This window comes from Oncorhynchus mykiss, chromosome 19 (genome assembly GCF_057628025.1).
Source record: "Oncorhynchus mykiss isolate SJ-2025 chromosome 19, ASM5762802v1, whole genome shotgun sequence".
NCBI classification, from domain to species: Eukaryota; Metazoa; Chordata; class Actinopteri; order Salmoniformes; family Salmonidae; genus Oncorhynchus; species Oncorhynchus mykiss.
Genome location: NC_143040.1, coordinates 55,322,883 through 55,341,068, shown reverse-complemented (window position 1 = coordinate 55,341,068; position 18,186 = coordinate 55,322,883). Strand labels below are relative to the sequence as shown.

At 41.8% G+C, this 18,186-nt stretch overlaps 1 protein-coding gene across 7 annotated transcripts in view; it reads left to right on the top strand.

Moving 5' to 3' along the window:
* The window catches only part of LOC110498005 (low density lipoprotein receptor adapter protein 1-B), a 79,222-nt gene that overhangs the window by 43,967 nt on the left and 17,069 nt on the right, over positions 1-18,186 (top strand). The gene's annotated exons all lie outside the window — the stretch shown is intronic.

Here is an 18,186-nt window from a genome sequence, read left to right as displayed (position 1 = left end):
CTTTACTCCACACACAGAGACGCGTACAAAGCTCTCCCTCGCCCTCCATTTGGCAAATCTGACCATAATTCTAACCTCCTGATTCCTGCTTACAATAAAAAATTAAAGCAGGAAGCACCAGTGACTCGGTCAATAAAAAGTGGTCAGATGAAGTAGATGCTAAATAACAGGACTGTTTTGCTAGCACAGACTGGAATATGTTCCGGGATTCTTCCGATGGCATTGAAGACCTTTTAAACGGGTCAACATTCACAAGGCAGCAGGGCCAGACGGATAACCAGGATGTGTACTGGCAAGGGTCTTCACTGACATTTTCAACCTCTCTCTGTCTGAGTCTGTAATACCAACATGGTTCAAGCACACCACCATAGTCCCTGTGCCCAAGAACACTAAGGTAACCTGCCTAAATGACTACAGACCCGTAGCACTCACGTCTGTAGCCATGAAATGCTTTGAAAGGCTGGTCATGGCTCACATCAGCACCATTATCCCAGAAACCCACTCCGATTTGCATACCGCCCTAACAGATCCACAGATGATACGATCTCTATTGCACTCCACACTGCCCTTTCACACCTGGACAAAAGGAACACCTATGTGAGAATGCTATTCATTGACTACAGTTCAGCTTTCAACACCATAGTGCCCTCAAAGCTCATCACTAAGCTAAGGACCCTGGGACTAAACACCTCCCTCTGCAACTGGATCCTGGACTTCCTGACGGGCCGTCCCCAGGTGGTAAGGGTAGGTAACAACACATCGGCCACGCTGATCCTCAACACTGGGGCCCCTTGGGTGCATGCTCAGTCCCCTCTTCTACTGCCAGTTCACTCATGACTGCACGGCCAGGCACGACTCCAACACCAACATTAAGTTTGCAGATGACACAACAGTGGTAGGCTTGATCAACGACGAGACAGCCTATAGGGAGGAGGTCGGAGACCTGACCGTGTGGCGCATAAACAACAACCTCTCCTGATCAAGACAAAGGATATGATTGTGGACTACAGGAAAAGGAGGACCGAGCATACCCCCATTCTCATCGACGGGCTGTAGTGGAGCAGATTTAGAGCTCCTTGGTGTCCACATCACCAACAAACTAAAATGGTTCAAGCACACAAACAGTGGTGAAGTGGGCACGACAAAACCTATTGCCCTTCAGAAGACTGAAAAGATTTGAAAAGGTCCTCAGATCCTCAACTTTCTACAGCTGCACCATCGAGAGCATCCTGATGAGTTGCATCACTGCCTGGTATGGCAACTGCTCAGCCTCCAACCGCAAGGCACTACAGAGGGTAGTGCTACCGCCCAGTACATCACTGGGGCCAAGCTTCCTGCCATCCATGACCTCTATACTGGGGGCTGTCAGAGGAAGGCCCCAAAAAATTGTCAAAGACTCCAGCCACCCTAGTCATAGACTGTTCTCTCTGCTACCGCATGGCAAGCAGTACCGGATCGCCAAGTCTAGATCCAAGAGGCTTCTAAACAGCTTCTACCCCCAAGCCATAAGACTCCTGAACATCTAGTTAAATGGCTACCCAAACTATTTGCATTGCCCCCTCCCCCCTTACATGTACATCTTACCTCAACTAACCAGTGCTCGTGGACATTGACTCTGTACCGGTACCCCCTGTATATAGCCTCGCTGTTGTTATTTTCTGCTGCTCTTTAATTATTTGTTACTTTTATTTCTTATTTTCTTTAGCTATTTTTCTTAACTGCATTGTTGGTTAAGGGCTTGTAAGGTTGTATTCTGCGTATGTGACAAATTTGATTTGTTATGTTTAATGACAGGAGTTCAGCGAGTCGTAGCCTAGGTTGGTTTGAGTCAATCTGCCCTGTTTCCTGTGTTTTCACTGTGGGCTGTGAGAACATGAGGCAGAAGTGGGAGAGATGGAAGTCACCAATGAGATAGTGAGGCCTACTCCTTCAAACCGAGTGGAAATATTTGTTTCTAGTACATCAATTATTTACTAGGTATGTTGTTTAATATAAGTATTTTTGACTTTGAGCATGTACCAGGCTAAACGTGTGTGTGTGTGTGTGCACATTGAAAGTGCTGTTTTAGGAAGGTGTCAAACACCCATGCATGGTTTTCACAGATCAGCAGAACATGTATGTCATTTACTGCATGAATGACTTCTATGTAAATGAGAACTCCTGGGGGTATTCTCTACATGTGTCAGTATTTCTCCCTCTTCACCACTGTATTACCGCCACACCGGCGTGACTTTACTTTCATTCATCTGATGACGGTTATCTAATCAACTAACTACAGTGGCAAGAAAAAGTATGTGAACCCTTTGGAATTACCTGGTTTTCTGCATACATTTATCATAACATTTCATCTGTTCTTCATCTTAGTCACCACAATAGACAAACACAGTATGCTTAAACTAGTAACACAAAATGTTTGTATTTTTCTTGTCTATATTGAATACAGCATTTAAACATTCACAGTGTAGGTTGGAATAAGTATGTGAACCCCTAGGCTAATGACTTTTCCAAAAGCTAATTGGAGTCAGGAGTCAGCTAACCTGGAGTCTAATCAATAAGATGACACTGTAGATGTTGGTTAGAGCTGCCCTGCCCTCCAAAAAACACTCACAAAATGTGAGTTTGCTATTCACAAGAAGCATTACCTGATGTGTACCATGCCTCGAACAAAAGAAATCTCAGAAGACCTAAGATTAAGAATTGTTGACTTGCATTAAGCTGGAAAGGGTTAGAAATGTATCTCTAAAAGCCATGATGTTCATCAGTCCACGGTAGGACCAATTGTCTGTAAATGGAGAAAGTTCAGCACCATTGCTACTCTCCCTAGGAGTGGCCGTCCTGCAAAGATGATTGCAAGAGCACAGTGCGGAGTGCTTTTATGAGGTTATGAAGAACTCTAGTGTCAGCTAAATGCTATCAGAAATCTCTGGAACATGCTAACATCTCTGTTGACGGGTCTACGATACGTAAAACACTAAACAAGAATGGTGTTCATGGGAGGACACCACGGAAGAAGCCACTGCTGTCCAAAAAAACATTGCTGCACGTCTGAAGTTCGCTAAGAGCACCTGGAAAAAGAGCACCTGTTCCACAGCTCTTCTGCAAAATATTCTGTGGACTGATGAAGCTACAGTTGAGTTGTTTGGAAGGAACACACAACACTATGTATGGAGAAAAAAAGCACAGCATACCAACATCAACCTCATCCCAACTGTAAAGTATGGTATGGTAGTAACGTCATGGTTTGGAGCTGCCTCAGGGCCTGGAAAGCTTTCTATCATCGACGGAATAATTAATTAAGGCTATTTGTCCGCCAATTGAAGCTCAACAGAAGTTGGGTGATGCAACAGGACAATGACCCAAAACACAGAAGTAAATCAACAACAGAATGGCTTCAACAGAAGAAAATATACAGTCTGGAGTGGCCCAGTCAGAGTCCTGACCTCAACCCGATTTTTAAAATGCTATGGCATGACCTCGAGAGCGGATCACTCCAGACATCCTAAGAATATTGCTGAACTGAAACAGTTTTGTAAAGATGAATGGTCCATAATTCCTCCTGAACTGAAACAGTTTTGTAAAGATGAATGGTCCATAATTCCTCCTGAACTGAAACAGTTTTGTAAAGATGAATGGTCCATAATTCCTCCTGACGGTTGTGCAGGTTTGAACCGCAACTACAGAAAATGTTTGGTTGAGGTTATTGCTGCCAAAGGAGGATCAAGCAGTTCTTAAATCCAAGGGTTCACATACTTTTTCCACATTACACTGTGAATGTTTACACGGTGTGTTCAATAGACATGAAAATGTAGAATTGTTTGTGTGTTATTAGTTTAAGGAGACTGTGTTTGTCTATTGTTGTGACTTAGATGAAGATCAGATCAAATTTTATGACCAATTTATACAGAAATCCAGGTAATTCTAAAGGGTTCACATACTTTCTCTTGCCACTGTATGTTTAATTGGTACCCGATTTTCTTTTTTATCTTTTATCTTTTTAAAATAGTTAATCGGGTAACAATTAACTCATTATGAATTGGGGCACCACGAGAGCAGTTCTTTAACCTCTTGAGTGTAGGGGGCAGTATTTTGATGTTTGGATGAAAAACATATCCAAATGAAACTACCTATTTCTCAGGCCCAGAATCTAGAATATGCATTTAATTGTCAGATTAGGATAGAAAACACTGTAAAGTTTCAAAAACTGTCAAAATATTGTCTGTGAGTATAACAGAACTGATATTGCAGGTGAAAACCTGGGGAAAATCCAACCAGGAAGTGCTGTTTTTCCTCAAACCTCAGTTCCATTGCATGCCTTCCATCTATTTAAAAGGATATCAACCAGATTCCTTTCTCTATGGCTTCCACATGCTGTGAACAGTCTTTAGACATAGTTTCAGGCTTTTATTCTGAAATGTTAGCGAGAACGATCACATCGTGTCAACAGCTTGGAGCAGACATTTTCTCTCTCTCTCCTATTGAAAAAGCTATGGTCCGGTTGAAATATTATCAATAATTTATTGTAAAAACAACCTGAGGATTGATTTATAAAAAACGTTTGACATGTTTCTACGAACTTTACGGATACTTTTTGGAATTTTCGTCTGCCCCGTCGTGACCGCTCGAGCCTGTGGATTTCTGAACAAGACGCACCAACCAAATGGAGGTATTTTGGATATAAAAATAATCTTTATCGAACAAAAGGAACATTTATTGTGTAACTGGAAGTCTCGCGAGTGCAAACATCCGAAGATCATCAAAGGTAAGCAATTCAGACTTTTCTGACTTTTGTGACCATCTACTTTGCTGCTAGCTGTTTGTAATGTTTTGTCTGCTGAGAGAGATGTCCTAACATAAACGCTTGGATAGCTTTTTCTGTAAAGCTTTTTTGAAATCTGACACACCAGGTGGGTTAACAACAAGCTACGCTGTGTTTTGCTATATTGCACTTGTGATTTCATGAAAATTAAATATTTGAAGTAATTTAATTTGAATTTGACGAACATGATCCAAATAAAGGGATGGGTGCGCCAAGAAGTTAAAGAGTTACCATCTCCCGAATTAAACTCTAAAGGTCTTAACTTATCACATCTATAAACAGTCAACTTATTAATCATAACCTTTATCATATAATTCTGAACAGTTGTAACCTCCTGCCTCTGCAAAAACCCCAGCCTTACTTATGATTCAGTACTACACAAATTGGTTTAATTAGAGACAAAATACTTTGGTACATTTAGAAACTACTCTCACAGTAATCATTTTCTTTGCACACAAACTGCCACACATTTGGAGTAAGAACACATGAATGTATTTACATGTAAATGTCTTTGTTTTTCATGTATTTCTGTCAGAACCAGGCCTTCTTGGAAGAAAGGTTGTTGGGCCTTTTTGCGACACGCTTGTAAGGCCCTGATTGTCCAAAAGGGGTCCCCACCCGTCTCTTACTGTTCAGTCCCACCAGGAATTTGCCACATTTTTTGTAATTTCTGGTTCCAAAAATGCTTGATTTTGCGGCAGCTTTTTTCTGAAATTCTGGGATACATTTTGCGATGCTTTTTCTTTTCATATAAAGCAATAAAATGTAATATGTGCTCAGTTTTAGGACAATTTTAAGCATAATACATAACACAAAAACAATTAGAAACATTTAAAGTGTTTATTTTCCTGAACAAATAGGTATTTTTTTTAACAAAAAAGGTGTGGAAGCTAGCTCAGAGTTTCAACATAAGTACACACACTATATGTGCAACTGATATGGAGGAGGATGAAATGGACGATTACATAAAGATATAGACCTAGATGAGCTAGGCCCTTGGTCACCCCCCACCTCTCGTTTTGTTCAGAAAGAGCTGTGTTTATTCAAAAAAAGAAACAGCCCAAAAGAGCACTTTGTCTCTAAGTGTTTTCATGGAAGATGAACTTGAGATATAATATGTCTTAATTGCAGATTGACCAAGGGCCTAGCTCATCTAGGCCTATATCTTAATGTAATCGTCCATTTCATCCTCCTCCATATCAGTTGCTCCACTGCGGAGTCATTGGTTGTGGTACCATAAGTTTTAGAGAGTTTAAAACAGCAAAGCTGACAAATTGCACTCCGTGCTTTGAGCAGCGTCTCCATAGACAGACTGGGGAGAGTAGAGTGCCGACCACCCTACTAAAGTCAAGGTTAGCGGAGTACAAGTTTGAGTAAAATGCCACTCACCTTGATTGGTCAAAATTAGCTCACTCTAGCATAATATGCGCTGATTGGTTGGTTTTGCATTGAATTATGCAATCACAGAATCCTGGAGGGGCTGACTGTTGCTCTCCTTTGCAATCGCCCGGCATCCGGCGACCTGTCGTGTAGTCCTGAACAGAACTACAGAGCTCACTCTACTTCCACTCGCTCTGGAAGATTATTCTTTGAAGATAGGCTAGACAGCCGTGTCAATGATTCTCTGTGGGGTGATGAGAGTAGCGTACTACAGTGATTTGAGAAGAGTAGTAGAATGGTCCCACTTTATTTTACTTTTCTTGATACTTAGAACAGCTAATCAGCCGTACCAGTGATTGTCCAGGAGGTGACTATCGTCTCTACCTCGTGTTGAGATTAAGAGTTCCAACCACTTTAAATGTGAGCTGTAGCTCAATGTCTTTCTGGTCTGATGTTAATTCTTATCCCATCACTTTATACAGTTCATTCAAAAGGAGCGGTTTCACCAGGCTGACACGCTCTCTGACCTCACTCAGGGGGCTACATACTTGTTCAAAGTTATAGAAACAATTTCCTTTTATAGTTTCTAAAATCACATTCCTCTCTTAACAAAAACACTTTAATCATTTTTCATATTTCATGCACAACGTAGAGGATGGACACTTCACACATAGTGTGTGTACTTTTCAAGTTACAATATTTCCTTTAACATTTTTAATGACATCTCAAATTAATAACCAAAATGACATTCTTTAGATCGCCTCTGACCATTCCCCACTTCTATGATAGAAATGTTGTTACAGTATTCACTTTAGAATGTGTTAGAGTTTCGGTGGGAACTTTTCTGTGAAACAAAGGTACATTCCTGTGTGAATTTGGAGAGGGAGATGGCTGCATTTTCTTGTCCTTAATTTACTACAGGGTGTGAGCTGTCAACCCCCCACCAGCTCCCTTCTCCCACCTGTAGGTGAAAGGGTGTCTGGCCAAAGTAATTTATTGCGAAGCTGATCTGACCTATTTGGATCTTTACTGGACAGTCATGACAGTCCCCCTCCTTGGAAGGATTTGGCAAGTTGCAACCTGGTAGGATTTCTGCAAGCAGCAGACCACTACAAGAATGGCCATGGTTGTGGATCTTCTTTCCAGACCCGTCGTCTGGTTGTCCAGGCTGGTGGATCTAGGCAGTAACTTAGACATACGTTAACTTCTTGCGTCGAGCAATCCCGTATCCGGGAGCGTAATCATAGCCTCAAGCTCATTAGCATAACGCAACGTTAACTATTCATGAAAATCGCAAATGAAATGAAATAAATATATTGGCTCACAAGCTTAGCCTTTTGTTAACAACACTGTCATCTCAGATTTTCAAAATATGCTTTTCAACCATAGCTACACAAGCATTTGTGTAAGAGTATTGATAGCTAGCATAGCATTAAGCCTAGCATTCAGCAGGCAACATTTTCACAAAAACAAGAAAAGCATTCAAATAAAATAATTTACCTTTGAAGAACTTCGGATGTTTTCAATGAGGAGACTCTCAGTTAGATAGCAAATGTTCCGTTTTTCCAAAAATATTATTTGTGTAGGAGAAATCGCTCCGTTTTGTTCATCACGTTTGGCTAAGAAAAAACCCAGAAAATTCAGTCATTACAACGCCGAACTTTTTTCCAAATTAACTCCATAATATCGACAGAAACATGGCAAACGTTGTTTAGAATCAATCCTCAAGGTGTTTTTCACATATCTATTCGATGATAAGTCATTCGTGGCATTGAGTTTCTCCTCTGAAGCAAATGGAAAAATGCACGCAGCTGGAGATTACGCAATAATTGCAACGGAGGACACCAAGCGAGCACCTGGTAAATGTAGTCTCTTATGGTCAATCTTCTAATGATATGCCTACAAATACGTCACAATGCTGCAGACACCTTGGGGAAACGACACAAAGTGTAGGCTCATTCCTTGCGCATTCACAGCCATATAAGGAGACATTGGAACACAGCACATTCAAAATCTGGGGCATTTCCTGTTTGAAATTGCATCTTGGTTTCGCCTGTAGCATCAGTTCTTTGTCACTCACAGATAATATCTTTGCAGTTTTGGAAACGTCAGAGTGTTTTCTTATTATATGCATAGTCGAGCATCTTTTCGTGACAAAATATCTTGTTTAAAACGGGAAAGTTTTTTTATCCAAAAATTAAAAGAGCGCCCCCTATATCGAAGAAGTTAATAACACACAACACTCACAAAATACATCATTACATTTCTTCCCCAAATGAGCGTCGTTGTGGCACTAACTGGTGGTCGTATGGGGAACTTGTTTGTAACGCTATCACTCAAAGAAAATGAAATAAAAATGTATAAAAACACAAACAAAAAATATACAAACTATATATTTACCACACCTTAATCATCTAGTTGGACTATATTCTATATACATCAGTGGTTAAGGGCGCTGTACTGCAACGCCAGCTGTGCCATCAGAATCGCTGGGTTCGCGCCCAGGCTCTGTCGTAACCGGCCGCGACCGGGTGGCCTAGCGTCGTCCGGGTTAGGGAGGGATTGGTCGGTAGGGATCTCCTTGTCTCATCGCGCACCAGCGACTCCTGTGGCGGGCCGGGCGCAGTGCGCGCTAGCCAAGGTTGCCAGGTGCACGGTGTAGCCTCCGACACATTGGTGCGGCTGGCTTCCGGGTTGGATGCGCAGCTGTGTTAAGAAGCAGTACGGCTGGTTGGGTTGTGTATCGGAGGACGCATGACATTCAGCCTTCGTCTCTCTCGAGCCCGTACGGGAGTTGTAGCAATGAGACAAGATAGTAGCTACTACAACAATTGGATACCACGAAATTGGGGAGAAAAAGGGGTAAAATTCAAAAAAATAAAAAAATAACAGTGTGTCAGTAAGAATCTGTGCTGACCTCAAGCCATATGCCAAGAGGGGGCCTGTAGATGTTTTGCCACAACCATTGTAGTGGCGATGGGTATGAAGGAGTTTATTTCATAGCGACATTATTCACAGAGGAACTAACCTCACGGCGGAAGTACTCTATAACAACTGAACCAGTCTTACTTGGTGTGATCATGGTACATGAATTCTAATAACTTTCCTCCTGAATGGAGGGTTCTATTTATTAGCGGCATGTGTGTTAATGATCAGAAGAGTGTTTTGGAGATTCCCTTCCATGTGTTGCAATCTGAGTGACTACTACCTCATCTGTTATCAAGGGCAATTTGAATTCTTACTGATTGTGGCTGGACTGACTGTTGCTGGCATTGGTACCCAAGGGGACCAGCTACTCTACCAATTGCTTGCGTAATGTTATCCTACCGGAACACGTTACCATTTTTTTGTGGGTGGTGGAAAGCCTGTGTGGGACACCTCAGTGATATCTCAAGGTGCAGTCTAAAGTTATCCCTGTCGAGGGGCTTGTCCGCTCCTCTTTGTTCTCATGGGAAAGTTTACAAGATTTGATTTGATTCCTGATCGGGCAGCCTCGTACAGTGTTGCATGTAGAGGCTCATAATGGGTCTGGGCCTGTATTCCCCCCCCTTTGTTTCTCGGGACCCCCCCCCACCAGCAGTTGGTGTTGGTGTCCCAGATACAAGTCTGCTGATGGGTGAACGAGCGATAGGTTTTGGAAGTGTAGTTTCAGCATAAGTCGCTTTGTGAGAGATGACATGGATTTTTCCCCCCTGCCCGTTTCGAGACAGGTGCATGCTAATTTTCATGTACACTAGCCTAGCCCATAGGCCTATATGTTTTGATAAGGTTTGTATCGCAACGAAAGTGGCAAAATAAATTCTTAAAATTAAGATTATGAATCCGCTTTACAACAGGTGTAGAGCCTAACTGCCACACAAAGGGAACGCAAATTCGAGGCCATTATCTTGTGCTTGTCAAATTGTGAATGAGAGACTGATGAAATGTGTCCAGCCTGCGCAAATAACATGCAGCGCTCATGCCTTTCCTGCAACTTTTTTCAAATTGTCATTAGTGTCGCATCATGCAGACATAGAATGTATTAAAAATGCAAATGTTGGGCTGAAGTTGCATAAATAACTCTAAATAAAGCATATAGGAAGACCTGTTTCTTTGTTAACCGTTAACACAGAATAGCCGCATGTGCTCACTCCCTCAAATCTTTTGGAGAAAATATCCTTTATATTTTATTCAGCTATTTTCAATTGTATTCTTCATACTATAAAATATGGAATTCTAAGCAAATCTTGTCTGCTAAATGTGACCAACCTGCTCGATTTGGTCTTTGGCAAAATTTGAAATTGTTTTTATATTGGATAAAAGTAGAGACTCTGAGCTAGAAAATGTTATAATCATACACTACAGTTGAAGAACAATGGGAAAGTAATTCTGCTTTGAAAGTTGATAAACATGTAACCTCACTTTTGAGAAAATGGCCATTGAATGTTTTGGTACACCTACTGGAGGGCTCTTTGTCTACATCCATTCAGCATCGTTCACACCCTCTAAAGCCTTAGCCTCACCCATCTCTACAAGGATTCACATGAGGCCATGTACTAAACAACCAAAGATTTCAAGACTAAAGGCTGGTTTATACTACGGGTGTGTACGTACATTTAATCTGGAGTGCCAGAGTGTGCTCTGGGCATTCATAAACTTGTCAGATTGTTCGTTGGTAAATTCAGAGCATTTAGTTTTCGAAGCGTTCAGAGCGCACACTGGACGCTCTGGCCGGGGAGTAGGGTTGATCCGAGCATTCTGCCCTAACAGCAGTCAAGCACCCACGCTAACTGGCTAATGTTGGCTAGCTTACTAACTACTTACAGAGAACAGCTCACTCTGACCATTTTACTTGCCCTAGCAGAGCTGGTTAGGCTATTTTTATGTTATCCAGAGCATTGGTGACTGCAACTGTGCTGCTGGCAACAATTTAATTACGCTTTTTTGCCAACGTTTACTGACACGGTCATATTCAAGGGGTGTTGAGTGTTAGTAAATTCATCAGTTATTCTGCGCTCTAGCACACTCAAACGAGAGTGCTCTGAAATCGGAGTAGATAGCCAGAGCGACTTTACCAGCTACGTCTGTCGACAGTTGTCCAGTGACATCTTGAACGTACTATTGAAACGGTTACTTGTTACATGTCTTTTGTTTAGACATGTAGCTAGCTAGCTAAATAGTGATCCATAATTCCAACTCATAATGTTACTACCCTACATGAATCTGCAAGAAGCTAACCAACCAGGTTCAATGTTAGCTAGCTAACATTAGGCTATAACTAGCAATGCAAATGTCTCTGATATACAAATAATATAACTACACAAATCATACACGTAATGTTAGCTAGCGAGCCAGCCAGCTGACGTTAGCTAGCTAACTGTACACTTTTGGGATTCCTTTGTATGCATTTTGAACAAGGGGAACAGGTGGATTACTGAATCAAGCACGCCAACTAAACTGACTTTTTGGGATATAAAGAAGGATTTTATCAAACAAAACAACCATTTGTTATGTAGCTGGGACCCTTGGGATTGCAATAGACTTCATCCAAACAAGTCAAACAACATTTCTAATCAATCCTCAGGTACCCTAATATGTAAATAAACTATACAATTTAAGATGGAGAACAGTATGTTCATTACCGTGTGCCCTCATCCACGCACGCCACAAGACATCAGTCAAAATGAGAACCACCTAGAAAAACTACAAATTCTAGCTCATTTTTCAAAAAACAAGCCTGAAACTCTTTCTAAAGACTGACATCTAGTGGAAGCCCTAGGAACTGCAATCTGGGAGGTATTCCTTTTATTTTCCCATAAACAAGCATTTGAATGGGCAGACACCTCAAAAACAAAAAATCCGTATGGATTCTCCTTGGGTTTAAGCCTGTCATATAGGTTCTGTTATACTCGGACATTATTTTAACAGTTTTAGAAACTTCTGAGTGTTTTCTATTCAAAACTACCAATTATATGCATATCCTAGCATCTGGGCCTGAGTAATAGGCAGTTTACTTTGGGCACCTCAGTCATCCGAACTTCCGAATACTGCCCCCTATCCCGAAGAAGTTATATAACAGCCTTCTGTGTGTTCTCGTTTTGACTCCGTCTGCGTATTTGCAATCAAACGGCAGACTTTTCTCCATCTCCTTAGCTATCATACTCTAATTCCACTGATTTCAAAACTCGGTCCTCCAGAAAATGGAGAGCAACTCTTATGCAGTTCTACAACATGATATCTTTCAATAAAGCCGTGTTAGAAAGGATTACCTACACATACTGACCAGCTCATGTTATAGACAGAAGCATGCTAAATGGCAGACCAATCTGAACTCATCTGTTGGCATGTCCAGCACACTCATTATCTCAGCTAATCATGGCTAGCGTGAAGGTTGCCTAGTTTCCTGAAACAAGTCACAAAGGAACTAGTGTTGAGGTCGACTGATTAATCGGAGTGGCCAAATTAATTAGGGCCGATTTCAAGTTTTCATAGCAATCAGTAATCGGCATTTTGGGACACCGATTAAGGCCGATTACATTGCACTCCACAAGGAGACTGCGTGGCAGGCTGACTACCTGTTATGCGACTGCAGCAAGGAGCCATGGTAAGGTGCTAGCTAGCATTAAACTTATCTTATAAAAAACAATCAATCTTCACATAATCACTAGTTAAATACACATGGTTGATATTACTAGTTTATCTAACTTGACCTGCGTTGCGTATAATCGATGCGGTGCCTGTTAATTTGTCATTGAATCACAGCCTATTTCGCCAAACGGGTGACTTAACAAGCGCATTCACGAAAAAAGCACTGTTGTTGCACCAATGTGTACCTAACCATAAACACCAACGCCTTTCTTAAAATCAATACACAAGTATATATTTTTAAACCTGCATATTTAGTTAATATTGCCTGCTAACATTAATTTCTTTTAACTAGGGAAATTGTCACTCTGTGCAAGCAGAGTCAGGGTATATGCAGAAGTTTGGGCCGCCTGACTCATTGCGAAATGTGTGAAGACCATTTCTTCCTAACAAAGACCGTAATTAATTTGCCAGAATTTTACATAATTATCACATAACATTGAAGGTTGTGCAATGTTTTCGAAATGATCGTTTCCGGATTTGACCATATTAATGACCTAAGACTCATATTTCTGTGTAATATTATAATTAAGTCTATGATATAATATATAATATATATATTAATTAACGATCAATTACTGTGAGACTGGCAGATATTTTTGAGAGACAATTACCAGCTGACAATTTCTTGACCGCCACAGCCCTATTCACACCTCCATATAGCACGCCCTCTCTTACTATGTTGTCTTCTGAACATAGTGCCTTAGAATCAGAGGTCCATTCTTCTTGTTTGATTATAAAATGATTAATCTTATCAAGATTCAGTTGCAACAAGCATACAGTTATATTTTGTTTCAAAATGTATTTTGGGACTGTGTATCTAGTCTGGCAACTGGATCTAGAGGGCTGCATAGACCTGCGGGTCCCGACAGAGATCATTGCGGGCTCGCTCTGCATTTTCGGGTGGTCAGACAACTTTGGGATGACATTTTACTTTTGTCCCTCATATTTTTTGGAAACGGTCGTTTTAATGCTTTGAATGCGTTTGTAGCCTTTGACGCATTATTCACACACACTCAGAATTTGCTTCTTCAATTTCAGTAGCCTACCTCTCCTACAGTAGTTTGGCGTGCGAGATCAAGTGCGTCCTACATTAGGCTAAATGTGTGGTCTCAATGAAATAGAGTAGGCTGCATATGCATGGACTGAGAATCATGTGGCAGTTATCTTTCCAAGGAAATGAACTTAAATATGATTAGGTTGTAGTTTACTACAGTGTCTGTAAATAAATATTGATAATGCAGAGAAGTAGAGGGCACTCAACCAACGTGAGTTGAGGTGCTATCAAAAAATTGCAACGTGCGGACCATGGTGAGTGAGCGTTGCACATTTTTCCTTTTCAATAAATATTTATTACCCACTTAATTGTCTTTGCCTACAAATTTTCCCACTCCTAAAAGATAGGCTACGTATTTGCAAAACTTAGTTCAAGAGAAAGTGCAAGCGTCTGCTCTCTCTCCAACTCTGCTCCCTTGAAACTATATCTAGTCTAATAACTGAAAACCAGCGGGAGTGGACAGGTGTGGTATGAAAAGCTGCAGGTTTTAGTGGGAGTGGATGTAGAACTCCATCCCGCTCAAACATCTACCTAGATCCTTGTGAAGTTCCTGTTTTTCTTGTCTAAACCCCTCATTCTGTTTGTCACTGTCCGAGATGAGGGGGTGAGGGAGGGGGGGAGTATGTGACAATGGCAGTTCAGTCCTGTCTGTGACAGCTGGGTGCCTGTGCAGTTGATCCTGTCTCAGAGAGTGAAGAAGAGGTTAATTATTCATCCCTTTACACCCCCTAGCCTTTCATTTACTCCCCCCTTTTTAGTGGTTTTGGACAGGAGAAGGTTGTGTTTACCACAGAGCCTTTTGATAGTGTTTTAATTTGGATGCATTTCCATTTTATTTCATTATTTTTCAGAGATCAAGGCAGCAGAGGACTGTTTAGTTTCCCCGCTTCTGTGTTCCACTCTGCATTTCAAAAATGAATATTAAAGCTGCAAATTAGGAGTGCAGACTTTTCTCCCCTTGCGCTCTCTCCTCGTCCTCTCAATCTCACCCCCCTTGTCCCTTGTCAGAGTTTGCTCAGACTCCAAGCCATCAGGAGTGCTAACCCCTCTGATGTGCTGGGCTGTGTCTTGTCTTGTTCTACACAATGTGGCTGATGAGGGAGAGGAGTAGAAAGGAGTGGGGCTTTGGGGAGATATCAAAGGAAGTAGTTGTGTTCTCTTGTGGCAGAAGGAGATAGTTTTTAGTTCTAAAAAGCTTTGAGACTGCTCCATGAGTTACATGGCCCTAGAGGATTGTGGGTAGGAACATCAGGGTGGTTGTCTCTTTGCTGAACATCATTGCACCCCCACCCCGCCATATTTCTGTAAACTGCATCCCTGACCCAAATCTTTATAAGCTCTCATCTCTCTGCATGAGAAATAGTGATTTGAAGTGTATTTTACAGTAAACACATAGCTTTGATTTTGCCTCTCAATATTATTTTGAATTGTTTCAATGCTTGACACTCTCTCTCACACCCTATCTGGGGTCTATCCAGTTCAGTGGAAATAAGCGTGCAGTCACCCAGGGAATGGTTTAGAACCCAGTCACCACTCAGACACCTTGGCTCTCCTGGAGAATGGGATTCACAGAAGGGGGGGCTATGTTTTTTTTATGCTTCAGCTGGACGATGGCTAAGGAATCCTAAAAAGGCTTTAATGTAACCAATGCCCTTGAGGGACAGGCTGAGATGTGCTTTTAATCTCCACTGACGGTAATGGAAGCATTAGGTACAGTAGGTCAGCAGCCAGGCCTTTTAAGAATGACCAAGCCTGCTCAGATACTGTGTTTTAGTTTTCTAGAGTGCATAACAAGTATGTGTTTGTGCGTCAAGAAAATAACTCACCATTTATCATAGGGGAATGGAGACATGCATGCAATGCATACCCATAGTGGATATGTTCGGTGCATTCAGAAAGTATTCAGACCCCTTCCCTTTTTACACATTTGGTATGTTACAGCCTTATTCTAAAATTGATTAGATAATCTTTTCCCCTCATCAATCTACACACACACAATTCCCCATAATGACAAAGCGAAAATAGGATTTGGAAAATTTTGCACATTTTATTACAAATAAAAAACAGAAGTACATTTCTCTGGGAGAACCTTCCGGAAGGACAACCATCTCTGCAGCACTCTACCAATCAGGACTTTATATAAGCCACTCGGTAAAAGGCAAATGACCGCCCACTTGGAATTTGCCAAACGGCACCTAAAGGACTCTCAGACCATGAGAAACAAGATGGTCTGATGAAACCAAGATTGAACTTTTTGGCCTGAATGCCAAGCGTTATGTCTGGAGGAAACCTGGCACCATCCTTACAGTGAAGCATGGTGATGGCAGCATCCTGCTGTGGGGATGTTTTTCAGCAACAGGGACTGGGAGACTAGTCAGGATCGAGGGAAAGATGAACGGAGCAAAGTACAGAGAGATCCTTGATGAAAACATGCTCCAGAGTGCTCAGGACCTCAGACTGGGGTCAAGGTTCACCTTCCAACAGGACAATGAGCCTGATCACACAGCCAAGACAACCCAAGAGTGGCTTCGAGACAAGTCTCTGAATGTCCTTGAGTGGCCCAGTAGGAGCCCAGACTTGAACCCATCTAACATGTCTGGAGAGACTTAAATAGCTGTGCAGCGACGCTTCCCATCCAACCTGACAGAGCTTGAGAGGATCTGCAGAGAAGAATGGGAGAAACTCACCAAATACAGGTGTGCCCAGCTTGTAGCATCATACCCAAGAAGACTGCTTCTACACCTGCATTGCTTGCTGTTTGGGGTTTTAGGCTGGGTTTCTGTACAGCACTTTGAGATATCAGCTGATGTACGAAGGGCTATATAAATAGATTTGATTTTATTTGTAATCGCTGTAAATGGTCTGAAATACTTATGTAAATGTGATAAAGTGCCTTGCGAAAGTATTCATGCCCCTTAGGATTTTCCTATTTTGTTGCCTTACAACCCGGAATTAAAATCTATTTTTGGGGGGTTTGTATCATTTGATTTACTTAACATGCCTACCACTTTGAAGATGCAAAATATTTTTTTATTGTGAAAGAAAGACAAAAAAACAGAACTTGAGCGTGCATAACTATTCACCCCCCCCCCCCCCCCAAAAAAAAAGTAGAGCCACCTTTTGCAGCAAGTCTTTTGGGATATGTCTCTATAAGCTTGGCACATCTATCCGCTGGGATTTTTGCCCATTCTTCAAGGCAAACTGCTCCAGCTCCTTCAAGCTGGATGAGTTCCTGCTGGTGTACAGCAATCGTTAAGTCATACTACGGATTCTCAGTTGGATTGAGGTCTGGGCTTTGACTAGGCCATTCCAAGACATTTAAATGATTCCCCTTAAACCACTTGAGTGTTGCTTTAGCAGTACGCTTAGGGTCATTGTCCTGCTGGAAGGTGAACCTCTGTCCCAGTCTCAAATCTCTGGAAGACTGAAACAGGTTTCCCTCAAGAATTTGCCTGTATTTAGCGCCATCCATCATTACTTAAATTCTGACCAGTTTCCCAGTCCCTGCCAATGGAAAAACATCCCCACAGCATGATGCTGCCACCACCATGCTTCCATGCTGGGGATGGTGTTCTCAGGGTAATGAGAGGTGTTGAGTTTGCACCAGACAGCATTTTCCTTGATGGCCAAAAGCTCAATTTTAGTCTCATCTGACCAGAGTACCTTCATCTATATGTTTGGGAGATCTCCCACATGCCTTTTGGCAAACACCAAACGTGTTTGCTTATTTTTTTTCTTTAAGCAATCATCCCATCCCTGAGGCCCTCAGGGATGGGATGATATTTAATGGGCAGGCTATTCATATAGCCCAGGGCAGGTGACTATGTCAATCTGGTGCTTGATAAGCCTCCTCTGTCTACAGCTCTATCCACCATCCTTCCCTCACGCTGGTTACAGTCTTTAATCTCCTGAAGATACTCACGTAGACATTATCAACACTTCAGTAGGAAGTAATGGTGATCTGTTTTTCTCTGGATCTTGTCTCTCTTATTTGAGCTATTTGTTTTTCAAATATATTTTGCACTGTGGAATGTTAAGGAGATCAGTGACTTCTGCCATGGACACGTGAGAAGTCCAACAGCAGGAAACACTGTTTGTTTGAAAAGTGTGAAGGATTTTGGCTTTTTTTCTGGCTACTCTTCCATAAATCCTAGCTCTGTGTAGTGTACGGTTTAAAGTGGTCCTATGGACAGATACTCCAATCTCCGCTGTGGAGCGTTGCAGCTCCTTCAGGGTTATCTTTGGTCTCTTAGTTTCCTCTCTGGTTAATGCCCTCCTTGCCTGGTCTGTGAGTTTTGGTGGGCGGAAC